The sequence below is a fragment of the Myotis daubentonii genome, chromosome 14 (genome assembly GCF_963259705.1).
Source record: "Myotis daubentonii chromosome 14, mMyoDau2.1, whole genome shotgun sequence".
In the NCBI taxonomy this organism is placed as follows: domain Eukaryota; kingdom Metazoa; phylum Chordata; class Mammalia; order Chiroptera; family Vespertilionidae; genus Myotis; species Myotis daubentonii.
The window spans coordinates 47,770,147-47,792,370 of record NC_081853.1 but is presented as its reverse complement, the minus strand read 5'-3'; the positions used below and the strand labels follow the sequence as shown (position 1 = coordinate 47,792,370).

General features: G+C 43.8%; 1 pseudogene; it reads right to left on the bottom strand.

Moving 5' to 3' along the window:
• Positions 1-1,848: 1,848 nt before the first annotated feature.
• Positions 1,849-21,929, bottom strand: LOC132215455 (thioredoxin-dependent peroxide reductase, mitochondrial-like; annotated as a pseudogene).
• Positions 21,930-22,224: the final 295 nt, after the last annotated feature.

The window sequence follows — 22,224 nt, the reverse complement described above, 5'->3', positions numbered from 1 at the left end:
GCACCCTACCAAAACAAATGCATACATATGGCTGGAATGTCTAAAATAAGGGGCCCTGGGAATGATGAAGTAAATTTTGAGAGAAAAAAAACAGATCCTTGGACTCAGCTCATAAAAATGAAGATTAGTGAATCATCCTGATTCTCTATTCCTCCACAGAAAGAACTCTCCAAGCTATGCCTGAAAGCCAGAGCTCAAAACAAGAAAGAGAAACCACTCTAGGTATTTCAAACTAAAAGGTCTTTAATACATTCAGTATTAGGTGCTCACCAAGCTGTGGAAGGGCTGGCGAAACAGAAGGTACAAGCATACCACAGGCTATTGAATTCAATGACAAATTACTGGAGCTGTGGCCCAGCCTTCAGGAAGCTGCTGCCATCCTCCATACTCCTGCCATAATTGCCTTGAAGTACCCTTGAACCTGATGACTAGAGACTGAGCTGCTGAGCCCAGCTTCCATAGATGCCTCTAAGCATGCACACTTTTATGACCTTGCTTGCCAGAAGCAACAGCAGTAGGACTCCCCATCCCTCCCACCTTCCAGTTTTGCATGAGGCCATCTAATTGGCAGAACCTACGCTACTCATAGAACACTGTCTGCACAGGAGTCTCGGGAAAGTGGTGTACCAGCTTTCCAAACTCTACATCTGGAAGGAAATTAAATGGCATTTGAGAGTATCAATTCACCATACCTACCACAGTCTTACCTCCTCAGCACTCATTGTCCGAATACAGCTTTCTACACATATTTAATCTTCCAAGCACCAACAGCAACAAAGCTAAACATAAGTGCCTGTCTCTCATACAACAGACGCACTTCACCTCTCCCCAAAAGGGGAGATCCAATGTCCCTTCTGTCGCTGATTGATCTTCATTTTCCTTCTAGTCTATCACATTGCCACCTTGGTATGCTGTAATCTAAGCATGCCATTGGCCAGTTACCCACCAACAAGACATTTTGAAATCTTAAGAGAAAGAGGTTAAAAGTAAATCAGTTGCTACATAAACATATATGCATAACAGAGCAAGAAAGAAAATGTGAGAAGCTGCTATAATCCTTGTTTCTGCAAATGGTCATGAGACCAAAAATGGACTTTGAACTTCTTCCCTACATTACTATTCATGTTGCCTTAACTTTTTTTTATACTTTACATTGAACGCTTCAGAAAACATAATTACAATGATTCCAAAATGCAATTCCTGGATTAAATGAATATCCTCTACAATTATCTCCAATCAATATTTAAAAATGTATGCAGTCACTAAGTCAGCTGACAAATAAAATAAGCAAAGTAACTATTGAAACTACAAATCTCAGGAAAGAGGAGCATGCATGATCAGTTAGGTCACTTTGCCAGTGTTTTTTTTTAAATACATGATTCACATTGTTCCAATCAAATCTATCTCCACTCCAAGAGTTACATTAGACCACTGATACTAAAACTTAAAGCTATGATCTTTGTCAACTTAAAAAAATTGTCAGTTTAATACAAAGAAATTCAGAAAGAAATTTTCAGGACTTTGGATCAGAGGCTTTCGCTACTTGTCCTACACTGTGTACACGGAGGTTCAGGGAAGGCCAAGAGGAGAGGTTCCGGTTGAAGACAGGATCAAAGAAGCAAGTGAACTAGGCAGTCTATAACCTAGCTAGCCAATAAAGGACTCACGTTAGTAACTAACCATGTTTAAAAAGCCTCAGCCAATGTTACAAAAACAAAACCTTTAGAGTATTATTTATTAATGCAAACGTGATTTTTTGCTTTCTATACATAATCATCTTTGAAATGCTAAAAATGAGCTCCAACCGTGGTTCTGTTGAGAAGCTGCAGGTGTACCTGAGATGATCTACTACTGATCTACCTTCTCCAGGAATTCTCTGGAAGCAGTCGGAGGCGGCCTGATCCTAGGAGAATCCGGGGTTCAATTTGCCGGGCAGACTTCTCCAGGGACGTCCACAAACTGCGATGCTTTCACCAGGGGGAGGGTCTCTCCCACACTTCGGCCCACGGGGAGCTCACTGACAACTCACATGCTTGCTGACTCCATTGGGGTCCATGACGAAGAGACCTCTCAGCGCAAGACCAGGACCTTCTCGCAGCACCGCAGTCTCGGGAGATCTGCTGAGTCCAATCTGACAAACGTGCGATGTTCATGTGGCCCAAACCACCCTTCTTCCTCGGTGTATGGATCCAGGCGAGAATGGCTGAGGTGGGAATCCCCGGAAACGGCGACAACTTCCCAGTTCACATCATGAAACGCACTGGCTTTGCCACGGAAAGCAATCATTTCTGCGGGACACACAAAGGTGAAATCCAGAGGATGGAAGAAGAGCACCAAATGTTTCCCCTGCAGTGGTTCTCAACCTTCTGGCCCTTTAAATACAGTTCCTCATGTTGTGACCCAACCATAAAATTATTTTCGTTGCTACTTCATAACTGCAATGTTGCTACTGTTAGGAATCGTCATGCAAATATCTGATATGCAGGATGGTCTTAGGCGACCCCTGTGAAAGGGTCGGTCCACCGCCAAAGGGGTCGCGACCCACAGGTTGAGAACCGCTGCCTTAAAGTCATCAAGGCTTAGTTCTTTGAACTCTCCATGGACAACGCTGCTGGGTGACGGCGGGAGCATGATGAGGGGAACTGGTGCTCAAGGCCAATTTTGCTCGACTGGAAGCAGACCATACATCCGTCAGCATGTTCCTCGAGAAGCACAGGCCTAAGGGCTGCAGAGGCAGAGATGCCCCAAGGAATGGCACTCACATGCCGGCAACCATGACGCGGAACAACTGTGACGCGGAACATCCGTGACGCACTGCGACCATCTTCTGTGCACGTGGCGCGGTGGGGAGCGCCCCCGGAAGCAGAGGAGGGGGGGCCGGAGGGGCGGGGCCGGAAAGGGCGGGGCCACACTGCAGGGGCGGGGCCTGAGCTGGAGCCCGGGCGGGCCCTTGTTGCCTTAACTTTCGACCATAACCAGTTGCTTCATCTGGTGAGAGTGCTCTATTAAGACCTATAGCTATAGCTATGCACACACGCACACGAAAAACGGTGGGGCAAAAGTAGATTTTTCTTTTTCAAAGTCTCTCTTTGTTTATAAACTTTCTAACAGAAACAGCTTCTAAAAAGGAACTTATTTGTTGCCACGGAGCTCCTTTGCTCTCCGAAGTTAAAACTGCCAAGTGGGCAGGTCAAAAACTCAGAAATGGCTTTCCACTGTTACACAGAAGAGGAGGCAGGTGCAGCTGTGTGCCCCTGGGTGCAGGAGCCCAGGAGTCACATAATGGATGTCAGAACTACGTGAGGGCAGAAGAGGAATCCTTCCCTTTATTTCCCCGGAGACGGCAGCTCAGAAGTCTGGAATTAAAGGTGACAAGCCCAGGTGTCAAATGGCAGATTAGCTTTGTTCCAGAGATCCAGCAGGACTAAGGGATTTACACAGAGTGACAGTTTGCAGGCAGGGGCTGGTACCAAATGCCATCTAGAGCTCTCGCTATCTTAAAAACCGACTCCTGGGAGAAACTGCAGCGGGAAGCCTGAACATCAATAATGACCACAATCATAGATTATAGTAGTCTGGGTCCTCTGTGAGCCTCTTATATTTGGGAAGTTTAGCATTCATCCAGAATCTGATCAGAAACTCCAATTCCACTGGCCTAAGACATTTTTCAAACCAGTCCTGTGATCTGGGAAGTCTATTTCCTGATTAAGGTTTTGTTTGACAGCCCTGGCTGGAGTTATTCAGTGGTTAGAAGTGTCAGCCCCCACACCTAAGGGTCATGGGTTCAGTTACTGGTCAAAGGCACGTACCTGAGTAGCATGTTCAATCCCCAACCCCTATTGAGGTGTTTGGGAGGCAACTAATCAATGCGTCTCTCTTACATCTCTCTCTCTCTCTCTCTCTCTCTCTCTCTCTCTCTCTCTCTCTCTCTACCTTTCTTCCCTTCCACTCTCTTTGGAAAAGCAATGGAAAAAATATTCTCGGATGAGGATTAACAAAAAACAAATAAAATTTGGTTTGGCCAATGCCATCCACTGCCATCTCTAGGCATGGGAAAGGTAACAACCCTGGTCAAGTGATTCATAGTCAGAAATAGGGAATTGAACCAGCAGCATAACTTGCTCCCTTGGCCAACTGTTCTTCTGCTGGAGGAAACACAGACTGTCATTGCATGCAATGACAAGGGAAACCTCACATCTGCAAAGCCTTCCTGTATGGTAACCCCAGGTGGCTCAGGCTCTGCTCACCTGTCTGCCCTAAGTCACCTCTGTAACTTTAGGTTAGCAACCCACCTCCCTGGATTATAATATATGAAGTGCAGAGCAGGGGATAGATACCTTGTTCCCTATAAGGCCCCAGCCACCTCCACATTTCCATAATTCTACATTTTATTGAAGTATCTCCACCTCCACTCCTTAAGCTCCTCCCCCTCAAAGTATTCTATTCTCTCTTCTAGGAATGCAAACCTGCTCCCATAAGAAATATAGCATAGGAGAAGACCCACACCCAAATCTGGTTTACTTCTAACCATTGGCAAAGTTAATATGAGAAACAGTCCATGGCAGCAAATTAAGCCACTACTTAATGGCCTGGAATTCCAATTAAAGGAAGGAGCTTTATGAGGAGGCTGCCTGTAAAGCAGTGGGGAGGAGTGTCTGACCTAATCATGGACCCCAGAAAGGCCACCTTAAGAGAGAGGGAAAGCAATTGCCCATCAGATTTGCCGTGGGCCAAAGGAAGCCATAAACTACTGGGAGATGGAGGCTCGTTAAAATGGTAATGCTCCTGTCTCCACCAGGAAAGCACTCCCTGGACACCTCCAGAAATGAAATGAAATTTGGAACAATAAAAAAAACCAAGCATTTCCTCCCCTCATCCCATCTAATTATTATCATCTGATTTAATGATATGCAATGGGACCCATTAAACCTGGACTCATCTCTCCTGAGTGTGTGTCATAGTTTAAAGACACCTGCAGAAAAACAAGAGACCTAGAATCTCGATTATATAGGCTATTAGATAAGCATGTCAGGAGTAGTCAACAGATCTTATTCCCACTGACCCTGTCTCATATTTTATTGGGAACTTCCTGAAACACTAACCACCTGGAGAAAACCACACAAAGTGAAGTTGGGGAAAGAGGGGAGGAAGGATACAATCTATAGTCAGGAAAGGAGGACAGGGCATGGAATCAGGACTAAGAATAAAGCATAGAATCAGGCAATAAACATAAATCAGAGAACTTGCAATATCTAAATTCATCATCCTTTCCCCAGTGACCCATCACCTAATCAATATCCAAAGCCAGAACTGGGTAGTTATCCTTGACTTCAAATCCATCACTTTCACTCATCAAGTATTTACTGAGCACCTGTTCTGTGCCAGGCACTGTGCTGAGCACTGAAGACACAGCGTGAATGCTCCCATCTGTTCAGTCCACAGGTCCCCTGGATATCTGTCTCTGAGCTGACTAGAATCAGATTCTTAGATAAGAAATTGCAGGTCAAAATTTCCTTAGGGAACACTCTCAGGAGATCCACCTGAACGGAGGGAGGATGACAGGATTGGACAGAGAGGCTCTCCCACGTTACAGTTACAGCTGAGACATCAGCTGATTCTACACAGAGCTCTGGAGATCAAATAGCCCCTTCAATGTTGTCCCACAGTGAGGTCTTCACATATCCACATGAGACAGTTATTAGCCACGAGTGAATCCCTAGGAAGGGGTGTAACCCTAGACAAAGCGGTTCCCCATTGCTGAGGGTGATTCCGAGAGGACTCAGCTAAGCCATGAACACCAGAATTTCCCAGCAGCTCCATCGGCCTAGAGAGGGGATCCAAGCGGAGCACCACAGTGTCTACAGCAAGATCCCCCATCCATCCCTGCCAAACTGAGTGTAGTCAGCGTTGGTGTTTTGGACATCTTGTCTCAGACTCTTCCCTGCCTTCAGTCTGGTCCCTTCCCCTACTGATCTTTCAGTTTGTCATTTGAAGTATCCTAAATACCTGAATTATCTTTGAAATAACACTGGGATTCCCAGCTGAAGACTTAATGTAGGATTTCAAAATCGCTACTAAAATATTTTTTCTCGTTTCATTTCAATTATATTTAAATTTTTTAATATAATTATATTTTGGATCGTCTGTATTTTCACTTTAAAACCAAGTACCATCCTGACATTTTAGTGCCCACATTTGTATTCACTACCTACATGGGCTCCAGGTAGTACTATTTTAATTTCCCCAGGCAGTATCATTGTCATATTGAGAGTGGCAATTTTGCTTCCCAAAACAACTTGATCTGACACATTGAATTCATTTGTTTATGTTCAGTTTAGTTTGCAGTTTTATTTGAATATGATTTATAAATTTTCTTTGGTTTCATAGTTGCATAAGACGTATATATAATGGTTTTATAGTTGTATATACTTAGGTAAAATTACAATGAAATCAATAAGTTAACACTGGGAGATTTTGAGAATTTCTCACCAAAAGATAAAGTTGGAGTTGTCTTAAATCACTGAAGTGCATGGCCTCTGTGGGCTCTCATGGTCTGGTCCCAGTTTACCCATCCAACCCCCTCCTCACACTGCTTCCAGCAGACAGAAGGGTACGAATGTTGTTATGTTATACTTAAGTGAATTGTAGCCACTTTTGCCTCCCAGTGGGAAAGAGCTCTGTATTATTTGTAAAATAAGGAACTAGGCATTTGCTCTATGCCATCTTGCTAACAAATGCTACTAGTAAGACTAGAAAGAAAATGAAAAGGTTGAAATTTCAAAGCACCTCTACATCTTCACTTCAATGCCAGGTAAGCTGGTCCACCAACCTCTCTTCTGTTGACCCTTCAGGCATGAGTCAGCCACCAGTCCACAGGGGCCCCTAAACTCCAGGGAACACATATCAAGGCTCCAAGGAATGTCCTTAAATTACCTGTCACTGGACATAACCATCTTCTCCCTTTTCCCCAGGGGGATGTAGTAGAAAAATGTCACATCACTCTATCACATTTCTTCCAAGATATTCTTTCACTCTGTCTTTTCCAAACTCAATCAGGTTTCATCCTCAAACTGAGGGTGGATTAAGGATCATAACACTGGTTCCCAATTTCCTTCTTCACAACCCAGCATAGATGGTCTAGCACCTCCTTTTAGAAAGTAGCTGTAGCGTCTATTATTTTGTGATGAGATTTTGCAGCCTCTACTGAAACTAAGATAGAAAGAGTTCTATTTTAACACTCTGTTAACCGAAGTGTAAATTCTATAAAACCTGGGTATAAATTGAGTAACAGAAGCCTGTTCTCTATAATTAAATAGCAGATTTTTTTTCACAAAGCTTAAGATCCCTTTCTTTAACTCAAGATGAGAATTCTGTTTCTATGAGGACATAAGACCCTGCCATGAACAGGCAGCATAAGGACTCCATCAGATCATCTGGAAAAAGAAAATTATACTAGAATGATGTGCAGTGAGAGAAGGAGAGGGGATCATTTGAGCAGAAGGTAATTTCCTGGTGGGCTGAGGAGATGACAAATTCAGCATACAAGCAAGAAGAACTCAACATACAAGTAGCACTTCCACACACAAAATGGCTTCTCACGATGCCCAAAACCGAGTAGAACGGGATTCATGGCTTGGTTTGAGATGACAGGGAGCAAAATAGGCTTGGAGAAGTATGTGCACAACAACCCTAAAGAAACAAGTCTGAACAACAGATGTTTCTCTGCATAATAAATAAAGAAATTGAACTTTACACGATCTTTAACGCACAACTACACCCACTGGGATAAGCAAGACCCCTGACTTTCCTGAAATACTCATCTGAGCGGTAAACATGTTCATTAATGAAAACGTTTCACAGTTCCTAGGGAGCATTCATGTGCTGTTCTTTTTTTGCTGTGGGTTTTTGGGGGTTTTTTTTGGGGGGGTGGGGGGGCGGGCAGGGGTGACACACATTTCTGTGTAGTCAGTGTCTAACTTCCTGGGTTTTGCAACAGAAGCAAAGGACATTTAACTCTATTTTTCTGATTGATGTTTTTGTTCTGTTGATGTTACAATGAACTGTTTACTTTCAGTGGAAGACACATCTGCTCCCCCATTGCTTTGTGTTTCCAAGAAGAAACAAGAGTCTCACTGAGTGTGAGCCCTTAATCAAAGAATCCAATAAGCTAGAAAAAATCTGAGAGTTGCAACCCAATTTCCATCATTTTGTAGTTACATCATCACATCATCATTTTGTAAGTCATAGAGCAAGTGATATATCCAGAAATAATACATATTTTCTTGAAAAGTATTTTCTGAAAAGAGGGGCATGCTTCAAATGGAGCCTCCATCTCTACATGTATTTCCATGATGGTGAAGAGGAAGGAAGATGGAAAGTCATACACCAGTGACACATGTCACCTCACTTTTCATTGGACAAAACAAGTCACATGGCTATGCCCACTTCAAAGAGAGTGGGAAAGTTCAGTTTTGCCCTGTGCCCATCTTTATGGATCCTCTGCAATGAAGGGGATGTTGAATTTCACCTTATTATTTCCATGTGTGGTAGCAAATGCTACTGGCAAGAGGGTTCAAGGTCTTTTCCAGCCTTGAACCAATAGTCTCTCCTTATTTGAAGTCCTCCACTCAGTTCCTTAGCCCAATTCAAATCCATTCATCAAAACATCTTTCTTGCTACACTCACCCCTAAGTGATTTCTCAAACCTCTAAACCAGGTGAATAGGATGTGGGCACTTCCATCGGGGAGTTTCTGTGGCTACCTCATTTTGATGTGTTTTCCCCATTGCCCAGTTAGACAGCAGGCCCCTTGAGTGCAAGATTCCTTCTTATGCCTGAGAAAGCCATCCAGGAAATAGAGATAGTGGGTCACAGCGTGGGAGGCCCATGGGAGGTATAGCTTCACATTTAATGCAGACAACCATAGTTTTTAGACCAAAGTTTCAATCAAGTATATTATGCACAAAATGAATATTCATCAAGACCAGACAGGCTGTAATTGTCCTCAAGCATACATTTAAACTGAACTTCGGAGCCACATGGAATAAACTCCAGTCCCTTCACTATGAGAACAAATACCCTCCATTAAAAGATCTTTGGATCAGTGTGAGATGAACCTGGTGAAGTTGGGTTTCCTAAAAGCAGAGGCTGAGACAAGGATTTGTGTCTAAGTGATTTATTGAGGGAGTGCTCTCTGAAGAGATCTGAAGGGGAGTAAGAGAGCAAGACAGAGATGAGGCAGAAACTAAGCAAGAATGAGACTTCCAGGGGTGTGTAGCCTGAACTCAGTCCCACACAGAGCTCTAGAACAGGAATTGTACCTGGAGTCCATCCTACCGTAAGACAAGAAAGCGCGGTTTTGTAAACTGCCACCCAAACCCTACCAGTCTTTATTGCATGCTGCTCCCGCACAAGGGAGGGACCCAAGAGCAATGCTCAGGAGAAGACTGCCACTGGGAGCCATTAGCAGAAGCCCCACAGCGGCTGGAAATCGGTGAACCAACCTCGTAAAATGGAACCCCGGGAACCATCATTGTCTGCTGTGTCCTGAACACCGGACTAGGCCTTAACATCATCCTTCACCCCCAAAGGTACACCAGGATGAGCAAGGGACCCAGCGTGACTTAAGCATGCAACCCCTTTGCTTCCCTATAAAGAGATCCTCAATAAGTAGGTTTGTTATTAAGAGAGTCACCAATTTGACATCACTGTATCAGATGGACTCTCCTCTCTGATCTTCTTCATAGGACTACACCTGGCTAAGGTCATTCTGACCCTGATATTCCACCCTCGTTGCAAGGATGACAGCAGAGAGCTATAGGTGGGAAAGTCGGTGAAAAGTGGAATAAATTTTGCCTTTGGGCAGCCACAAAGGATTAGCTTCCATTGCAGGGCTGTGGTGAGGGATGATATTTTGAGAGAATGCCTTGAATTGATACCTCAAAGGGCTTCTTTCAAAGGGATGATTTATACATCACAAGACAAAGAGGATTTATTTTAAAGAAAATGGATTCTTTTCTCGAACTGTTTTGAGGAAGATGGATAGCTTCCTGTAAACTGCAGTTCCGTGTCTGTGAGCTGAGTGTTTCCAGAAAATTACTAAGGTAATGCTGCCTCTGGGACCCACTACATTGTCTGTGCCACCACCTACACTCTGTGTGTGTGTGTGTGTGTGTGTGTGTGTGTAAAAGAGGCTACGGAGACAGTTACCTAACCAGACTGCTTCCTACTAGGCAACCCTCCAGAGAAAAATCCATATTATCCAAACTATACATGCATAGGAGTTAATGATGATCATGATGAAGGGAAATTTTAGCTTATTGAGCAGGAAGAGCAGTTGTTGTTTACATATTTGCCCACCCAGTTCCTCCAGCAAAAGTACTGCTCTTCTCTCCTAAGAAGCTCATTATAAGTGTCATTCTCCATATTTTAACTAGCTCTGATGGATTCCTACATAATGTCATGTGATAAAGAAAATCCAACAGAGCCTAAGATTTGTCAAAATGTGAGTAAAGGCCCTAGCTGGTTTTGCTCAGTGGATAGAGCATCAGCCCATAGACTGAAGGGTCCTGGGTTCAATTCTAGTCAGGGGCACGTACCTCAGTTGCAGGCTCGAACCCCAGCCCTGGTCAGGAGGCATGCAGGAGGCGACCGATCACTGTTTCTTTCTCTCTGTCTCTCCCTCTCCTTTCCACTCTCTCTAAAAAGGCAATAGAAAAAAATATCCTCATGTGAGGATTAACAAAAAATTAAATAAATAAAAATAAAAATGTTTAAAAATGTAAGTAAAGGTTTATCATTGTTTATAGGGCCTCATTCCCTGATCACCGGAGGTATCAGGAAGAGACAAATGAGATCCTAATGTTAATGAAAACCTTTCCCTGAGAAATAAGAACAACTTCCATTGAGCAATCATCTGCGGGGTCCCAACGCTTTGGCCCGAGCCTTGAGAAACCAAGAACTACAACACCCTTTCACTGAGAAACCATTGAGCCCTCTATTTCATTTCATTCTTACAGTGACATTCACCCAGTGTTGTGCCAGTAAGCCAGGTCAAGGGAAGAGTCAAAGAAAGCACGCTGGTGTGTAGTGTTGGCTGATTTCTGGGGTACACATGCTCTCATTATGGCCAAGCACAAACTACCAACATGATGTCACCAAACAAGGGCTGAGAAGAGATGCATGTGATCAGTTCAGGAGTCCGAACAAGATGGCTCTGGATGAGCATAATCAGAGGCACAAAAAGATGGGAGGCTGAACTGGCCAGCTGTGTGAAAACATCTGTTCCTGCCTTCGTATCTTCCACCTGCAGATATGTAGATCCCCAAAAGGAAACACTTTCAAGTCGCTTTTCCTGAGTGAGTGCAGAAAGTCATATCACTGCCGGTGTGAGGATTTGTTGAGTACATTGAATACACTGAGCCCATCTTTGTCTCACATAGGAATAAAGCTCCTTAAAAACTAGGTCTATGTGTTATTCAATTCTGTGTGACTCCTATGCCTAGCACAGTACTTTTCCCATGGTCCAGGGATTTCCCTAAAATATCCTTGCTCTGTCCTCTCAATTATTTAGTTCCCTAATCCATTTGCTTGGGTCCTTGAGCCATCATTGTCAATCCACTCTGTATGAGTGAATACTATTCATTTGAGTCATGTTTTTGTTTTGCTGAATCTTGGTGTGTGTGTGTGTGTGTGTGTGTGTGTGTGTGTGTGTGTGTGTGTTTTCCAAGAGAAGTCAGAGCCTCACTTCCTTCTGGATCCCACTCACCATCTTTTTTTTTAATATATATTTTATTGATTTTTTTACAGAGAGGAAGGGAGAGAGATAGAGAGTTAGAAACATCGATGAGAGGGAAACATCTATCAGCCGCCTCCTGCACACCCCCTACTGGGGATGTGCCCACAACCCAGGTACATGCCCTTGACCAGAATTGAACCTGGGACTTTTCAGTTCACAGGCCGACTCTCTATCCACTGAGCCAAACTGGTTATGGCCCCACTCACCATCTTTAAGCAGACACAACCAGGAATCCATTTTTACCATAATAAATTCCAGTAGTTCTGCAGTGACAATGGGTCTTTTAAGCTCCGTGATTATTCCCACAGCTCCAATTGATTCTTTCCTATCTTTTACAGGAAAGTCTAGACGACTTCCCCCAGGACAGATTTTTCTCACTTCTGCGATATGCTCTTACTGTCTTTATTGCTTATTTATAACCTTCTTTTGCTTTCCTAGCAGATGAGCAACAGAATGACTGTGGAAGATCTTCTGGCCATGAAATATCTTAAAACATATTCAAAGGGATCTGAGAATTATGACTTGAAGGAGAGATTATGACAGTTACAGTGAGAAACTAATTGAAGAGGGCAGCCTCACTTACTAAGTTAGGCAAATGTTACTGGACTAATCCCAGTTTAGGAATAATTCTATCCCCATCCGCTAACACCAAATGAGTACTTACTATGGCTGGGCATCCCACTCTGTATTTTATGCGCACTACCTTACCTCACAAAAACTAAATTTAAAAACGTTCATTAATATATCAATTCTACAAATAAGGAAACTAACATTTTAATAGGCAAAATAATTTGCAGTATCACACAGCTAGTAAAGTAAATGAAAGATCTAGGATTCAAATCTAGATCAATCTGACTCCAAAACTCAAGCCCAATGCCTTTATGTACCCTCTTTAACCCAAACTCTTTTATAATAATATTCAGGAATTTCATGGAAACCTGTTTAACATTGTAGCTATTAAACTACAAGTCTCTCACTTGTAGAGAAAACAAATTATCTTTCTTTAGTTTATTATGTTCAAGTCTACAAAGCAATTTTAGGGGCCTGGAAATGAATTATAGGCTGCCCTCAGAAGAGAGTGATTGAGTTATGAAATGTGAACGCTCCATTTGATGTGTTGAAACTAATGCAAAGATCTAACAGAGGACACTTTAGCAGCATAAGCCAAAAAAATCTTTTCATTACTTTTTTAAATGCCCCTTCCAAAAAAAAACTATAGGTTTGTGATCCAGACCAAAAGAAATGCTATATGACAAATATCATGAGTTTTTCTCCAGGCAATGTAAAGTCCTAAGGCAAAAACAACAACAACTTTCTGCCAAATACACAATATTTTTTATTCATCTGAGAGAAGGCAAGTTTGGGCCAGGAGGCACTGGTCCCTCCTCCACCAGGAATTCCAAAGGACAAAAAAAAGAGGGTAACGACAGAGTCACAGACAGCATTAAAATCAAAGGTAGGTCACAATCGACCCGCTGGGAAATCTTTGCATCAAGCTGTCATCAGGGGCATGGAAATGAAGGCACAATAGCAGCTTCACGCTTATCTTTTCTGTCTCTCTCCAAACCAAAAGTTTCATTGGAAATGGTAGTAAATGTAGGACAAATGTCTCCTTGCCCACCTTGCAATAAAGTTTCTGCTTTGTAATAAAGTTCCTCAAGTGTTCTTTATGAAAAATTTCCTTTTTTCTGTTGCTTTTATTTTGTCTTCATACTCTCAGTGGTGACATGTTGTGAAAGGGCTGGTTGCACTGCTAATAAAAGCATTGCTTCTCCCGTGTTTGAGTGACTGCCGCTGTCTCCAGGCTGCTGGTGGGTTAATGCAGCGCAGTTCCCACACAGCCTTGAAAAACAACAATAATGTGATTTAGGTCTAGTGTCATTAAACTTGATTAGCTGAGTGAGCTCATGAAAATCCATAATTAACTAGCAAAACAAGAAGACAGATGTTTTTGCCAGGAAATCAAGAGAACCTGGTCTTCTGTTTGACTGCTTTTCTTCCCACCCAAGTCCCTAAGCAAATGCACACCTCTCGCCCTATTCATAGTCAGCTGAAACAATATCCCCAAATAGGACTCCTCTCTAATTATCTCCACTTTTAATAAGGAGGTGGGTGAAAAGGGACTATCATTCCTTCGGATATATTGACGCTCATCAGACAATTTGGTAAATGCCCTAAAATATATTACTATCAGCCCAACCCAGAAAAGCTTCTCACTCCCATCCCGAAGTTCCCAGCACCAGGTAGTTCTCAATGGGGGAGGCGGGGGTGGGGGGTGATTTTGACCCCATGGGAAACACTTGACAATGTTCGGAGACATTTTGAGTTGTTACAACTGGAGAGTGTGCTTCTGGCATCAAGTGGGTAGAGGCCAGGGATGCTGCTTACCATCCTACAATACCCAGGACAGCTCCCCACAACAAAGAATCTGACCCCAAATGTACACAGTGCTGATGTTGAGAAAGCCCACCTGTGCTCCAGGTAAGCTCAGAGTGGGTACATCTCTGATGCAGACTAGCTAAGCCCTCTCACTGGAGATTCAGCTTCTCAAATCCCCGGGTCAGCCCTGAGCTGTGCCTGTTGATAGACAAGAAGCACAAGTAACCAGCCTGCAGTGGCCCAACAGAAGTGTACACAGGCCCTGAAAGGGGCACCATGTGGGAGAGCCGATGTAGCTCAAGAAAACATGCCGAACATGAGGACCACTCCTTATACTGCTATTTGTTACAGAGGCCGTGACCTCTCATGTTACACTCTGCTCAACTCCTCCCTTCTCGTTTTCAGCTCAGGCCCTTAAAGAGCAGGGCAAGGTCAAGAAAACACAGACTGGGTTCCACTCGTGGGTTTTCTACAACTTGATGCAAGTAAACTTGAAACCTTGGTTTCCCTGGGCACCAAGATGAGGTTGCTTATAATCTTTCTGTCTCACCGGGATGATTCAGAGATGTGAAGAGAGACTTTCCAAAACCTCATATTAATACATTAGGTTGACCACATGAGATGGCCGTGTTTATAGGACAAAGTTGGTTGACTAGTGGCATTTTCATTCAGTGCAACCTAGTTATGTCAGTCAGGGTTCTCCAGAACAGATCCTATAGGAGATCGATGGAAAGAGATTTATTATGAGGAATTGGCTCACATGATTATGGAGGCTGAAAAGTCCCAGGAACTGCCACAGGAGCTAGAGGCCCCAGAAAGCCAGTGATTTAGCTCCAGTCCAAGCACAAAAGCCTAAGGAACAGGTGACCCGATGATGTAATCCCAGTCCTAGTCTAAAGGCCTGAGAATCAGGAACTTTGATGTCCAAGGAGAAGATATATGCCCCAGCTCCAGCAGAGTGAGTGAGCCTGCCCTACCCCACTTTTTTGTTCTATTCCGACCATCTAAGGATTGGATGGTGCCAGCCCACATCAGTGAGGGTGATAGACCTTTACTCAGTCTACCCATTCGAAGGTTAATCTCTACCAGAAATACCCTCACAGACACACCCAGAAATAAGGTTTACCAGCTATGTAAACCCATTAAGTTGACACATAACCATCACATTAATACTACAGATATTTGGGGAAATATAATGGGCCTTCATGTTTCCGTAAACACTCTATTCTATCTCATCTGAATTCTAACCCTCCATGTGAGAGATTAATGTCAATTAATGTTCTTATTTTATAAAATGGGGAAACTGAGGCTGGAGGAGGTTCAATAACTAGTCCGATACAGCCCAGTTAACAGGTAGTAGAACTACGACTCAAACACAGAAGTTAAGACTTCAAATCCTACATGTTTCCCACCAGCTGCTTAGCCCTAAGCAAGTATGACATGCTGCCGTCCACTACTTGATGAGACCATCACACCCTGTGCAAGAAAAAAATTTAACTGTGGCTGGGATTAAAGTCCATAAAGACTTGGCTTTACTCTCAGCTAAGCACTCTTGCCAAGAGGAAAGACAGGTCCAGTCCAGGCTCACACAAGAGCTGCATTAATTCAGACAAAAAGGGAGCCTAGGGTGTAAGAAAAGACCTCCGTGGATGTCAACAGCATCCTCACTTCCTCGAGCCCTCAGGCCTAACTCACTCCTGTCTCCGGCCTCTCCAGCCCACAGACACACAAACATGTTCTTAATGAGCTTAGTGTCCCGGGAGTCGTGCTTGGATTCTGATCAATGCGAGCAATATTTCGCCGTCCCCCAGCCCTGCTGGTCGCCCTCACCCACTCAGCAGTTCTGCAGTGTTATTTTTAGTGTGTGACGTTTAATAGAGATCCCTGGAGTGGGGTGGCGAGAGGAAAGTCAGTGGAGGAGGGCTGCTAAATTCCTAACCTGCAGCTACAGGGCTTCAGGAAGGAGAGCTTCGGGAACCGTGCCCCATCGGTTCACATCTTCACTGAGGACTACTGGTGAAGGCTTGTCTGGGTGGGAGGAAGGGAGACCAGCACAATTCCCTTACTGCCTCAGGGATAAAATAAAGAGCATAAATGACAAAATAAAATAAAAAATAATGATCGTATTCGGAGAGAAGAATAGGCCAGAAAGTTTAGGTTACATTAACATATATGTTAGGAAATAACAATCACTCACTCTTAACTGATGTCAAACTTTGTTTCATATTTAAATAACCTCTACTCTAGCATTCCCTGTGAAAAGCTGTCGGTGTAATTAGAGCTGTAACAAAGGACATCCAGACTTACCCAGGGAAGAAAATTATGACAGGCTTGAGCAAAATTACCCTATAAATATCACTTCGCTGTTTTAACTACCACGTTGTAGCGCTAGGGCCATGAAAGTGAGTCAGATGCTACCAAAACCAGGCCGAGAGCTGAAATTTGATCCATTTCTTTTATGGCAGCTCCCGGCTCCTGTACAGATGTGCTCACTAAGAGACCACCCTGTGATTAACGTATGCAAGGGCCCTAGCAGGCATGGTCCATACTAGTAAATGTGAAAGTGAAATTAACAGGAAGCCAGAGGAAATAAAAATAGAAATCAAGAACTTTTTTCTCCACCTCCCACCACTAACCCATGAGCAACCAAGGTGAGGTTTCCCCAGCCAAAGGGATAACAAAGAATGGAATAACTCTTTTTTAAAAAAATATTTTTATTGATTTCAGAGAGGAAGGAAGAGGGAGAGAGAGATAGAAACAATGATGAGAGCAAATCATTGATCGGCTGCCTCCTGCATGCCCCACACTGGGGATCCAGCCCGCAACCCGGTCATATGCCCTGACCAGAAATCGAACTGTGACCTCCCGGTTCATAGGTCGATGCTCAACCACAGAGCCACACCAGCCGGGCATGGAATAACTCTTGACTGAGGGAAGTGCAACCGGCACAACCATCCTACTGCTCAACCTTGCACTTCACTCTGGCTTTTTATTCTGTGAAAACTTTATTTTTTTTTTCACAGTAAAGTAATATTTTATTCAGAGTATGAAAAATTAAACCATTTTATACCTTCTTTTTATTTCAGACAAAGCAAAAGTAGCAAATTATTAATGTAAGAACAACTAAAATTTATCATCCTGAGGTAGTCTTATCACAGTTCCTTATTCTGTGAAAACTTTAGAAGGTAACGGGCATTCACCAAATTTGGATCCTACACCAAGAAACACAAAGGCAATGTTGGAGGGAGAAAAAGGGAGAGAGAGAAGAAACTTAGTTGCCTCTGTGTTCTTGGAACAATAGGGTAACTAATGAAACTTTTCAAATGATGATGTTTTTCTTCCATATTTTTTTACATTGTTTACTAAACGTCTCTATTGAAGATTGGAGTTACAATGGAAAACGTCTTGTGAAGGGGAGAAAAATGACTTATTTACACCATAAAACAAGATGAAGAAAGCATCCAGGCCATTCACTAGATTGTTTCAAGTAAACATGAATCGTTTCATGTTGTTCCTGAACAAGGACACTGTCATAGATCACTTCCTCTGTAAGTGGGAATCAGAGACCAGGGAACCTGTTCTTTGATGCAGGATTTGATATTGACAAACTTGCCAGAGGAAAACATGAAATTCTTCTTCCTCTGGGTCCAGGGAGGTGGAAATTAGCTAGACTCTCTTTCATAAAGGCCTTTGTTTAAAATGTTAAATATTAATAACTACGTTGAGTAAGATAATTATATTAAAAGAACTATTTAGTTTTCACAATGTCTGGTTCAAAAAAATTGGAACATCCAAAAGGTCAATCCAGGTAATTTGCTTTGAAACAGTATTTTCCAAATTTGTTTTGATTCTACAGAGACCCACTCACCATCTACTCTATTTTCTTGGAACTGTATAGAATTTGGGAAGCTAGAAGGAACCGGTGAGCAGGAAATGTCCCAGGATGCATTTTCCAAGTATCTTCAGCCTCATCATCTCAAGGGACAGCGGCTATTCCCAGAGGCTCCTCGGTGTAAGGAGCACGGAGCTGGGGAACCCTCACTTTGGATGCTCATGGGTCAGTGGCAGAAGGTGGAGAAGAGGCGGGAAGGGACAAGAGGACATGCAGCGGGGAGGGCGTGAGAACACTCCCAGGGGCAAACAGATTGAGTTTGGGCAGTCTCACCCAAACTCCATCAGAGACTACAGGGAGTAGGACTTGCCATCAACAGGCCACCAGCAGCTGGAATCACCTTCATCATCATTGGACATCCAGCTATTTTCCAAGAGTAATCAGGACAGCTGTCGGCTGGTCCTACTGAGGAATTGCTGGTTTTGCCCCCAGACTGTCTACGTTTCCATCATAAACTGCATTTTGGTTTAATATCTAATGAAAACCAAACATGAATTTTTTAAAAGCAGCCATTATCTCATGAATGTCTCATCAGAAGCCATGTCATAAGCCCTACATCTGATGAGCACTCTTTTTGACAGAAAAAAAAAAGTTGGAGATTATCATTACCCCTGAGGACCCAGTGGAGCTTTTTGCCCCCCCTTCCTCCCCCCCCCCGCCCCCCAAAGCCACCCGAAAAGAGAATAAGACTGAGAACTGTCGTAGGCTCTTTCCAGCTTCTTGACCTCCACTATCTCAGCATGGCAGTGGACTAACCTATTCTAAAAATCCACCAGCAGAAGTTTCAAACCTTCTGGGTTCCATTCATATAATGGGAAGGTCCTTTTGAACAGATGGCTTGAATTCCCCTGACTACAGTTTAAACGTATCCCCTACTGTCCTCACAAAACTGGCAAGTACAACCTGAGCTGGCCCAACTATTATCTGACCTTCGGCATTTCATTTTCCCATTTCTGTCAGAATCTCAAACCTAACGGAGGGTGGGGGGAAGCAAGCATTAGATTAATAAGATTCGCAGAGAAATAATGATTACCTAATTTAGCAGCGAAAGAGAGAATAGGAACAACCTTCAAATGTCATCATCGGAGGCAGTGTTGAAATGCCTCCTTTTTCTGACACAATTCTGTCAATTAGCTGAGCAGAGCAATTACCATCCTTTTCTCTTTCTTATTTGCAGAGAATCAAAACTTTCTAAGGATGATAAATGACTCCCTGGAAAATTCAATGCTGGCTGTGCTAAATTTGCACTTTCCATATTGTAAGGGTTTGGGTGGACTTTTTCCCCCAGTTATTTCTCATAATCAATGAGGTGAGCAGCTAAAACACACACACACACACATACACACACACACACACACACACACCACCTTGTGTAGAATTCAGAGATGGGGGCCTTCCAGGAAATCAGACACACTCACATCTGTGCAAATGACCAGCAAATGAATACATATCTCAGTATAATTAGTACAGTCGAGGACGTTGTTAGCCAAATGATGAAGTAAATTTCATTTTAATTGTTTTGAATCCTATCCCCATTCCCCTAAAAAAAAAGAAGAAAAAAGGAAATGTATTCAGATTATGACCTTTGAGAATTCTGGACTCATTAGCATTTCATATAACACAGCACAGAATTAAAATGGGAAATGGATCCGCAATGTTCCCCTAACTACAGCATGTACATCATTAATGGCACATAATTAAGGAGGTGTCAGTGTTGGTCCCAGGTCTCGGTTGACAATGGCTCACAAACAGCATTTTCAGCCCAATATAATAGCCAGCTCACAGTGGCTAAACCTGTTCATTAAAAAGAGACAAAGGAGACCTAATTTTGCTCCAGTGCTAGGATAGGAGACAAAGGAATAGAGGGTGGGCACTGATGCATATTCTGAACCAGGCTTCAGAAGTTTCTGTAGCCTTGAGGGCTCCCCACAGCTAAGAAGAGGAAGAAGCGGGAAGCAAGGAAAACCAGGCATAGATACAGGCCATGGAAGGGATGATAAAGGGGAAATGGGACAGAAGAGAGGCAAGGAGAAAGAAGGCCATCCCATCAGTCATTGCTCTCTAGTCCTGCCTGCATCCCCGAGACACACTGCCTTCGACAAAGCCATAACTGAAATCAAAGTAAAGGGAGAGGTGACAGAAGAAATCTTGTAGGCAGAGGGGCCTAACAGATCTCTGTTTTGGAGACTCTACCCAGAAGAGCCCAACAATAGTGCAATTCCCTCGTTGTGAGCTGTCTGAAAGGATCTATTTCAATTATCGAGTGCTGCATCACAGACCACCCAACACCAAAGGTTTAAAACAACACTCTAGCCCTAGCTTGTTTGGCTCAGAGGATAGAGTGTGGCCTGGGGACTAAAGGGTCCCAGGTTTGATTCCAGTCAAGGGCACATGCCTGGGTTGCGGGCTTGATCCCCAATAAAGGGCATGCAGGAGGCAGCCAATCATTGATTCTCGCTCATCATTGATGTTTCTGTCTCTTTCTTCCTCTCCCTTCCTCTCTGAAATCAATAAAAATATATTTTTAAAATAAATAAAACAACACTCTGTTCTTCCTCATGGTTCTGAAGCTGGACTGGGCTCTGCTCCGTGTGGTGTAGCTGTGGTCACTCGCTAGGCTGCATTCAGGTGAGAGCTCTGCTGGGGCTGGAACCTCCAAGATGGTCACTCATCGCAGTGTCTCATCACTGGGTGTTCCACCTGAGCCTCTGGACAGCATGGCAGCAGCTTCCCAGAAAGGCTTCCCAGAGGACAAGCTCGGAAGTGCTAGCCCTTATCTAGCCTCTGCTTGCCTCATATTTGCCAGTATCGCATTGGCCGGAGCAAATCACAGGTCTAATTCCAGGGCCAGCGTGGGAGGGGCTGCACAAGGGCATGCATTCCAAGACTCGCGGTTCATTGGCCAACACCAATCTACCACAAGGGCACACGCCTTCTCGGAACCAAAACTCTTTCAGAGGCTTCATTTTCATTTGCACTAAAGCTGCTGGAAGGCACCTAACACAGCAATGCTGCAGGCATTTCCACGGACACAAGATTTTCTCCCAACACACACACACACACACACACACACACACACACGCACCCTCCAGCATTCCTTTACTCTGTGAATGGTACCATAATCCATTCCAATGTGCATGTCAGAAACCTGAGATTCCCCCTTACTATAACCCCCTCCTCCTCACACACTAACCAGAACTCATTACCAAATCCTGTCCATTTTGTATCCTGAATAGCTCTTTAATGTGGCCACTTACCACCATATCTAGACAGCCCTCCAGTCAATCACAGCAACCTCCTCGTTGGTCATCCCCAAGGCATTCACTGTGCTGTAGCCAGGATGAATTTTGCAAAACATAAATTGGGTCATATTATGCCCTCCCGCCTCTCTCTACTCTTTACCCCTCCAAAGTCTTCCCATCACGCAAGATAAGACCAGAGTCCTTTCAAGACCTATAGGGCCCTGGATGCTCTGGCTCCCCTGCCCCTCATCCACTCTCCCCTCGCTCTCACCCACACCAGCCTTCTCACTCTCTCAAACACACCCCTACTCCTTACTACCACACACTCAAATCTCAAGCATCCCTTGCTTAGGAAATCCTTCCTGGCCTCCCAAACCAGGTAAAATCCCACTTACATGTACTCGCCTTCCCTTAAGCCCAGGTGTTCTTTATGTCTCTGTATGTCAGTTACTAGAATACGAGCCCCGTGAGCACACGAACTGGATTTGGCTTTGGTTACCTAGCACAGGGTAATAGTAAAAATAAATATTTATTGAGGACTTACCATTTGCCAAGCACTGTTGACGTACGTAGAAGCAAGTAACAAAGTCCCTGCCCTCAGAGAGCTTACAAATACACATCCATACGTTGTGATGTCTGCTGCTGAGTGATCCCAGCAGGGGAGACAATAAAAGCTGTGTAAGGAGACAGAGAGTGACAGAAGAGAGGCTGTTTTAGATGAGAAATTCAGAGCAGGTCTCTCTGAAGAGGTCACCTTTGAGCAGAGAATGGGGTCAATATAAGAGCAAGTCCTGGGACTATCTGGGAAGAAAGTTCCAGGCAAAGGGGACAGCAAGTGCCAAGGCCCTGAGAGCCAAGAGTATTCCACATGTGTGATGAGCAGTCAGTCAGGAGGCCAGAGGAGCGGAGGGGAGA